Here is an 8,149-nt window from a genome sequence, read left to right as displayed (position 1 = left end):
GGCCTTAGAGAAATTGGGAGGGGCATGGCCTCGGGACCTGGCTCTGCTCTTTTTTCAAAGGACCGAGCTTCAGCGGGAAGCCCTAGACACTGACATCTTTCACCAAAACCGAGGGAGTGCCGCCTTGCATTTCTGTGTGCTGTCCCCTCGCCTGACACCGGTCCCCTCCCAGGTGGCCCTCGGCAGCCCGGAGAGCAGGGAGGCAGGTGGGTGTCATGAGGCCCACTTCCCGCGGCCACTGCCGCCTCTTGTCACAGAGCTGGTCCAGCCAACCCTGCGTGTCCTCAGCAGAGGGTGACCTGCCCCAAGAGGGTCCGGGGCCTCCTGTGCCTCAGCAGCAGACACTTCCGACTCTTTATAGTGGCAGCTGAGCCGACACTCGGCTCTGCAAAGGAAGTGTTGGGTTTCCAGGCCCTCGTGTGGTTGAAACCCCCAGCAGGTTCGGTAGATAAGACCTGTGCTCCCCCTCGCCGGCGTGCGTGGGTGGGCCGCACCTCAGTCACCTCTGCTCGCCCAGGGAATCCAAAGTGCCCGCCGGGGGCCACTCTGCTGGCCTCGAACCTTCACCCACAGCTGGTTGGAGGGAGGTCCCCCAGACCCCGCACCGTGGGGTGGCCGGCTGCCTCCCTTCGGGCTCAGAGGTAGGAAGTGGTGGCCGGGGCTGTGTCTGAGGCTCCCCTCTTCTGAACGCTGAAGATGTGAAAGCTGTCAGCCGCCCCCCTGATGGTTGAAACAAGCTGATAGTTATCTGTGGCGAATTGCAGGGGAAGGGTTTTCTGAGAGGGCTGTGGCTGGTGCAATCCAGGCTGGCCCGGTTTCCGGAGACACAGCCCAAGGCAGGGGCCGTGCCCTGAGGGGACTGCAGGTCCTTTTCTTGGGGAGCCCCCCCCCCCCCCAGTCTCCCATGTTTTTCTGAGGCCACAGAAGAGTTTGTGGCTTTCTCAACCAGCTTCCCAGGTTTTTGCCACTTCAGTTTCCCTCCAAAGTCTCACTTGATTTAGAAAAGAATAAGAACTAAAACGCTGAAGGTGTTGCTCTGTGAGGACCCCGCTCCCTCAGGACCTTCCTCGGAGGGGGAAGGGGCCTCTTGGCCCCGGGGAGCCTGGCACGTGGTCACAGATGGCCCACCTCTCGGGGCCTGTCCTGTCCATCTCAGGCTCCCCTTAACGGGAAACTGGCTGCTGTTCACAAGGAGCAAAAGCCCACGTTAGGGGGGGAGAGGGGGGCATTTAGGGTGGAGGGGGATGGTTTGAAAATGGGCGCCTCCACAAGCATTGAGAGGTGTAGATGCCACCCCCAAGGCCCTCAATTCTACGTGACCACGTTCTATACTGTACTGTTGCTTTCGCCAAGATCACTTGGCACGTCTGGAAAGGTCTAGAACCTGGCTCTTTCTCTTCCCACTTCGCACCAGAGCCCAGAACCAGGCTTCTAGAAAGTGGGGCTCACTCCTGAGTGTGAACCGCCGACAGCCAGGTTTCCAGGTGTCTCCCTCAGCCCCTGTTCCCTGAGAACGTCCCCAAATTTGGCACCTTCCAGTTCAGTCACCGCCGTTCTCAGGTCCAGGCCTAGCTGCTCCCAGCTGCCTGGCCAAAGGGGGCCTCAGACCTAGGAAACTGCTCGCCGCCCAGCAACGTGGTTACAGGTTCTTGATTGCAAGGGGGCAGGCTCTTCAGAGAAACTGACTGCCCTTGGTTTTGGGGTCTCCTGACGGGATCCAATAGTTGTCATCAGGCCTCAGCCCTGGTTCTTACTGGAGACCAAGGGCTTTGTGCATGTGTCAGGGTTTCTTGTTCTTTCAAAACCCTGGGAAGGCCACGTATGTGAGAAGACACAGCCACTGTGTTGGGAGTCAGGGGGGACCCAGCAACCCTGTGCCCCTAGCAGCCCTCTGTCTGACTTCTGTCCCCCGCAAAGAAGCAGAGCTTTAGAATCTTGCACACTGAGTGTTCTTTATTTATTTTTGTTTTGTGTGTTTTCGCTTTTTTTTTTTTTTTTTTTTTTTTTTTTTTTTTTTTTTTTTTTTTTTTTTTTGGTGCTTGGTTTGCAGGGAGAAAATCTCAAGTGTGTTGTTGGTACGAGTCAGTGCAGCTCAACAGCACTTCACGTGGCCACGTGCTGTCCCGTGTCCCCACCTGGTCTTTCCATGGCGTGTGTGCCTCCGAGCCGGTAGCTCACCCCAACAGCCCCGTGGTGACCCACAGAATAAGGGATCGCTCCGCTCCATCGATGTCATGGGGTCAGCTCTATCTCTGTACTTGATGTATGAAGCCCACGCCCTTCATCCTGTGAAAATCTCAGGCCGGATCAGCCTGGGCCCTGGACAGGTGTGAGCATAGCAAACCTGGGGGAGAGAGAGGGGGGCGTGATCCTGGGGGGAAAAGCTGCAGAGCCAGCAGGCCAGGCCGGCTCCAGGTGGGGTCTCTGCAGTTTCCATTTTCCAGCAGCTGCAGCTACAATAGGAAAAGGAGACAGGTGACGGTAATTGGATGGTGTGCTTTATTTAACACAATAGCGGGGGACCCTTGTAATCAATGTGAAAAACTGCTGTGGTGTTTTACATTCTCTTTCTTTCTGACGAAGTCCTTGTAAGAGGGGGTGTTCCCTCACAGCACATCTCAGGTGGCACATGGCCACGGGTAACTCCTCTCTGCTCCCCCAGCTGTCCTTAGCCCACAGGGTCTTCCGTGGGGACAACGCCCCTCAAGCAGGGACGGCAGGTGATGTTGGGGGACATTGGTGCCTGTCACGACTTGGGTGCTCCTGGCACCGAGCGGGTGGGGCCAGGGATGCTGCTCAGCACCCCACCATGCGGGGGACCGCCCCCCATAGAGAATGGCGCACCCCCAATGTCCAAGGTGCTCAGGAGAGAGAGCGCCTGATTGAGCCCAAACTCCTCCCCAGATTTGACACAGTCGGGGCCGCGGCCGCCAGCAGCAGAGGTCAGACCCTGGCTTGTGTGTGTCTGGGGCGGCCTGCTTGAAGCCGCCGGGCTTGCTGTGTCCAGAGCCTGGGACATCGTACGACGGGGGTGTGTGGGCCGGGGCAGCCCAGAATCTTCTGGAAGGTGGGCAGTGGGAGAAGCGTGCTCAGCCTGCCGCAGGGGAGGAGGGGTGTGCTGAGCACGGCAGGAAGGTGGAGCCGGCCTCCCTCCCGCAGAGGACTCCCAGGTTAGCAGAGTTCAGAGGAAGCCGTGACCGTGTTTCCCAGAAAGCTGGGCTCGGGGCGGGGGGGGCGGGGACTCTGAAACCAGAAACCAGAGGGGCCTCCTGTCCCCACCTCCTCCTCTGACCAGGTGCTCCAGCCCGGGGCAGGCCACCGCGGGGCTGGAGGCTGAACCTTGAGCTACGCGCCTGGTAAGTGGAGGTCCTCTTGCTCTGCAGTCCCCATGGCAGCCACGGGGCAGGACGTGGTGGCTCCAGAGGAGGAAGGAGGGGGGGAGGGCGAGGCCTGGGCCTCGTGGCAGCCTGAACGGAGGCCCGAGTCTCGAGTTTCTGCCCGGGCTTCCCAGGGGACAGGGAGGCCGCAGAGAAGCACCTGGAGAAACGAGAGAGGCCTCAGGTGAGAGAGGGCCTCCAGCCATGCGCCTGCCCCCTCCCCGCCGGACCCACCCCGCGGCTGCCGGAGCCAGACTGGCTGCACTAGCATCACAGCTGCGCCTGACTCCGCAGCGTCAGGGAAGGTCGTGCCCCTGTGGGCCTCAGCTCGCTCCTCTGCAAAGGGGGTGATCACAGACCAAAGGAATGGCCTCCCGCTTGCTCAGGTCCCCTCCCCCCTTCTGTGGGCACCCAAATTGGGGTAGGAGTTCTTGCCCAGGGGTTGTTGGGGGGAAGAAGGAGGGGGAGGGGGACGCACAAGCCTTTCACTTACTCTTGCCTTTCTGCCTCTGCCTCTTCCGTTCCCTGTGCGTGCGGGGAAGTTCTCTCTTCATCCCCATCTCCAACTCTCGCTCAGGCTTCAGGCGCAGGACAAACGTCCTCCCGCTTCGCACCGCCAGAGTGCCAGACCCCACCCAAACCCTCACACAGCTGTGCTTTAGCTTCCCCCGTGGTCCTCGTCCCATGGCCGCGGGCTTGGCCGTGAATCTTCAACACAAAACACGGGCACAAGCAGCAAAAGGAAAAATAGGTGAATTTGAACTCAGTCAAAATGTAAGATTTGGGTGCAACAAGAGACTGAACAGACACCCCACAGAGTGGGAGAAAATACTCGCAAATCCTGTTTGGGAGACAAGTCTGGTGTCAGAATGAATACAAGAAAAATCATTAGGGCCCCGGCAACCAAGAGGAAATCGCCCAATTAAAAGTGGGCATGCTCAGTGGTTAGAGCCGGGCCAGCGCACTGAAGGGCCAAAGGGTCTCAGATTCGATGTCTGATTGTCAAGGGCTTGTACCTGGGCCGATCCCCAGCCCCGGGTACCGGCGGAAGGCAACCCATGGATGCGTCCCTCTCACATCTGGGTTTCTCTCTCCCCCTGCCTCCCTCCCTTCCACTCTCACTGAATATCAATGGGGAAAATATCCTTGGGTGAGGATTAGCAAACAAAAGCGGGCAGTGGATGTGAGTGGACATCTCCCTAAGGACCCATACCAGGGGCCAGTGCGCACCCATCTCCCACGGGCAGGCAGCACCTGGAACTGAGCTGGGGGAGGGGCCGGGCGATGGGGATCAACATTCCTGGGGTCTGGCTGGCCAGAAAAGGGGAAGGGACTGTGCGGAGACGCTGGGCGCCCCAGGGCTGGGAGATGAGTTAGCAAGGATGTGGCCTGAGGTCCCGAGGGAGGGGTGACGCTGGGTGGAGGGGCTGGGGTGGCCCCGCCTCCCGAGGGCGGGAGGGATACCTAAACCCCAAGGAGAGGTGGGAGGTGTGCTGTCTTCTGTCTTCACCCCCACATTAAAGAGCAGGAAGTGGCTGAGACCGGTTTGGCTCAGTGGATGGAGCGTCGGCCTGTGGACTGAAGGGTCCCGGGTTCGATTCCGGTCAAGGGCATGTACCTTGGTTGCGGGCACATCCCCAGTAGGGGATTTGCAAGAGGCAGCTGATCGGTGTCTCTCTCTCATCGATGTTTCTGGCTCTTTATCCCTCTCTCTTCCTCTCTGTGAAAAATCAATAAAATATATTTTAAAAAAATAAAAAAATAGAGAGCAGGAAGTGAGTCTGAGGTCACATCACAGCATCGGATCCGGTGTGACTCCCCGCCTCTGCCCCAGCCCGGAGACTCCCCGCCGAGGGAAGGCTCCCGCCCACCTGCCATATGGAGGAAGCCCCTGTCCTGCCCTCCTAGCCCCCCCAGTCTCTCCTCTCCCCTCCCCTATTTTCGCATTTGTCCCTCCCCTGCCCACCCCTCCCCGCTTCTCCCTGTGGCCTGCCCACCCCCAGCCCAGAGCTGAGTTCCCAGCCCCACTGGCCCCTCCACCAGCTTCTGGAAGCCTCTCCCGTCTTGTGTTTGGAATTCACAATCGGGCCAACCTGGATGGAGGTGGGGCCGGGTTTTCCCCGAGCCCAGCCAAGACCCGGAGAGCCTGCTGCCAGGCTGCCTCTGCTGGGGGCTCCTCCGGCCCCGAAAATACCACGCACATCACTTCCCGTGGGCGGACACGCACTGCGCACACCTGTGCGGGTTACCTCAAAGCCCGCCCTCACGGCAGCATGAATCACTGGAAACAACCCGAACGTCTCACAGTGGATGGATGAATAAACTAAACATCCACACACCGGACTATTACTCAGCTGTGAGAAGAAGTGCAGCTCTGACGCTTGCTACAACATGGATGGGCCTTGAAAACACCATGCTCAGCCCAGTCGGTGTGGCTTGATCCATGAGCATCGATCTATGAACCAGGAGGTCACGGTTCGATTCCCAGTCAAGGCACATGCCCTGGTTGCAGGCCCAGTAGGGGGCATGAAGGAGGCAGCCGGTCAATGATTCTGTCTCATCATTGATGTTTCTCTCTCTCTCTCCTCCCTTCCTCTCTCTGAAATCAATTAAAAAAAAAATTGAAACAACAACAACACTACGTTCAGTGAGAGAAGCCAGGCACAAAGGGCCACAGAGTGTGTGTATGGTTCCATTATGTGAAATGTTCAGAACAGGTACATCCACAGACAGAGAGTGGGTTCCTGAGTGCCAGGGCCTTGTGGGAGTGACTGCTGATGGAGACAGGACTTCTTTTGGGGGTGATGAGAATGTTCTGGAATTAGACAGTGGTGATGGTTTCCCATATTGTGAATGTACTAAAAACCACTGATTTTCCTACTTTACCTGGGTGAACCGTATGGTAGGGAAATTATATCTCAATAAAGTTATTTAGCCGAAGCCGGTTTGGCTCAGTGGCAGAGCGCCGGTCTGTGGACTGAAAGGTCCCGGGTTCGATTCCGGGCAAGGGCATGTACATTGGTTGCGGGCACATCCCCGGTAGAGGGTGTGCAAGAGGCAGCTGGTCGATGTTTCTCTCTCATCGATGTTTTTAGCTCTCTATCTCTCTCCCTTCCTCTGTAAAAAATCAATAAAATATATTTAAAAAAAATAAAAATAAAGTTATTTAAAACAAAAAACAAAAAACTGCCCTGTCATGTATGTGCACTCACTCACTATCTCCAGGATGCTATTGACATCCCCAGGTGACTCCCCTGTCCTGTCTGGCTAGTCCTCAATCCGGCCCTGAACAGGGTGCTGGGGAGAGAGGTGGCTGGGCCCCGTCCCTGCCCTTAAGTGGCTCTCAGGCCGGCTTAGATGGGAGTGGGCCTGTCTGCCAGGCTGTGGCCCCAGCCCGGAGGGTCCGGGTGGGAGCAGGGCATGGAGCAAACACTGGAGTGCCAGAGACGAGCAGGTGTGCTGGAAAGCAGGCAGGGCAGCTGGGCTTCCAGCGGGAGTCTGCCGGACCCAGAGCCCCAAGCCTGGCAGGAAGCCCCAGGGGGCCCTGTCACCCGAACCCAGGCCCTACACTCGGGCCCCAAGAAGCTCCTTGCTGATGGTTTCTGGGCCGAGGGCCTCTCGCTGGGTAAGGCAACCCGTATCCTATTCTGCCTTGGACCTTGCCCGCCACCTTCCACTGGGGACATCGTGGGGCTGTTCTTGACGTCCGCTGGCCCTGGTCAGTAAGACTTTGCTCTTCCCAGCACCCTTGGGTGGACATGATTCAGCCCACTTTTACGAGGGGCAGGGAGCACAGGAAAAGGAGCCCAGAGCCAAGAAGTTATTCGCCTGGCCCAAGGGCGTGCAGGGAGAACTTGACCTTGATTCCAAGAATGCCCAGGCGAGGAGGAAGGTCGAGAAAGGAAGTGAGTGGCCCGGAGGGGGCTGAGGTGGAGGCTGCACCTGACACAGCCTGCCCCCCCCCCCCTTCTTTCTCTCTCAGGCCTGAAAGTGAAACCGGTGACACCAAAGTGAAACTGAAGCTACGGCCTGGCAGCCAAGCCCGCCTGCAGAGGGGAAAGAAGGAGAGAGGGCGACTCCTCCAGCCAGCCCACGTGGCAGGCAGCGGGTGGAGGGAGGGAAGGAGGAGCTGCTTTTTAAATTTCAGTGATTTAAGGGGGGAAAAAGAACTGAGGGGAAAGGTCTGGCTGACCAGAATGCTGCTACACCCCCCCTCCACCTCCACCCTCATCCCCAACCCCAGGACGCCCCTGGTTGTAGGTCCCCACGGTTCTGAGTGTCCTACGAGAAGCCATCTTATGGCTGGCAGAGGGGGTGGGCAGCGGGGACGGGACTGGCCTTGCTCACTTCCTGGGGGGCCAGCTCTGCTGATGACCCCGCTCCAGCCTGCGAGGGCCCATTGCTCAGGTGGAAAGCCAAGGCTCCTCCGGAGTGGAGACAGGCCGCTGGGAGCGGGTGGAGGGCAGCCAAATGGGCTAAGTGCTGGGTTGACTCGAGGCCCCGAGCAGCAGTGTTGCTTGTCTGCGGAGCGCAGAGAGGGAGGAAGCGAGCAGGCGGGACTGAGGTTGGCCCAGACCAGAGTTTCTCCTGTGGATTTTTGGGGCCAGGTCACTCTTTGGGATGGGGCCCTGCTGGGCACGGTGGGTCCTGAGCAGCATCCCTGGCCTCCACCCACTTGATGCCAGAAGCATGTCCAGTCTTGACAGCCCACTTCCCTAAGCAAACTCCCACAGTGTGGGGCCAGGCCCCGGAGACCGTGGTGGAGTCAGAGC

The sequence above is a fragment of the Pipistrellus kuhlii genome, unplaced genomic scaffold, assembly GCF_014108245.1.
Source record: "Pipistrellus kuhlii isolate mPipKuh1 unplaced genomic scaffold, mPipKuh1.p scaffold_m20_p_30, whole genome shotgun sequence".
NCBI lineage: Eukaryota > Metazoa > Chordata > Mammalia > Chiroptera > Vespertilionidae > Pipistrellus > Pipistrellus kuhlii.
Note: the sequence above shows the minus strand (reverse complement) of the source record.